Here is a 1,157-nt window from a genome sequence, read left to right as displayed (position 1 = left end):
CTGGGATTACAGGCACCTGCCACCATGCCTGGCTAATTTTTTGTATTTTTAGTAGAGATGGGGTTTCACTATGTTGGCCAGGCTGGTCTTGAACTCTTGACCTCAGATGATCCACCTGCCTCAGTCTCCCTAAGTGCTGGGATTACAGGCGTGAGCCACCACACCCAGCCAAGCAAAGTTTTTTTTTATTTTACAATGATGACATTAATGTTATTCTTATTTTATGCATCTCCTCCGGAGATGGGTGTAGCTAGGAATACTAAAGCATAGCTTCTCATAGTCATTATCAGCTAAGGTTTTGCCTTACTAGTTATCGTTCAACTAGAGGAATTATACCTCTGTGTTTGGATGGTCTTTCCTCCTCCTTGCTGCCCCGTGTCTTTGATTCTTGGGATCAGGACTCCATGGCTTTAGTCAGAAGGGGTGAAGATGATTCTTACCCTTTAAGTAAGTAAGCACCTGGAGTCTGGAATTGCTCTAGGATTAAACAAAGCCACAGTCCTGTGAATTGCCTTATCTACTCAAATAGCTGTCTAAAGAGAATCTATACTTTGTTGTTGTCCTAGGACGCCTTCTTGCTTTCCGCTAATTTATATATATTATCTACTGGCCGGGTGCGGTGGCTCACGCCTGTAATCCCAGAACTTTGGGAGGCCGAGGAGAGTGGATCACCTGAAGTCATGTGTTCAAGACCAGCCTGGCCAACATGGAGAAAGTCCGTCCCTACTAAAAATACAAATATTAGCCAGGTGTGGTGGTACACACCTATAATCCCAGCTACTCAAGAGACTGAAGCAGGAGAATCGCTAGAACCTGGGAGGCCAAGGTTGCAGTGAGCCAAGGTTTCCATTGGTTACTTGGTGTATGCCTTATGTAAATGAAGAGGATGAAGGAAAGTTACAAAGTCATTTACTCTTTATACACCCTATGTAAACAAGAGGATATTTCCTGTCACAGCTGAAGTGTTTCCATTTCATTTAGTTCTAGAAAGTGCTTAGGTTCTCTGCCTCCAGGCCCTATTCTCCTGCCTCAATCATAGATCACTGCAGCCTTGAGGTCCTGGGCTCAAACTCAGGTCCCACCTCAGCTTCCTGAGTAGCTGGGACCACAGGCTCATACCACCATACCCAGCTATTTAAAATCTTTTTTTTTTTTTT

Source organism: Mandrillus leucophaeus, unplaced genomic scaffold (genome assembly GCF_000951045.1).
Source record: "Mandrillus leucophaeus isolate KB7577 unplaced genomic scaffold, Mleu.le_1.0 Scaffold578, whole genome shotgun sequence".
NCBI lineage: Eukaryota > Metazoa > Chordata > Mammalia > Primates > Cercopithecidae > Mandrillus > Mandrillus leucophaeus.
Note: the sequence above shows the minus strand (reverse complement) of the source record.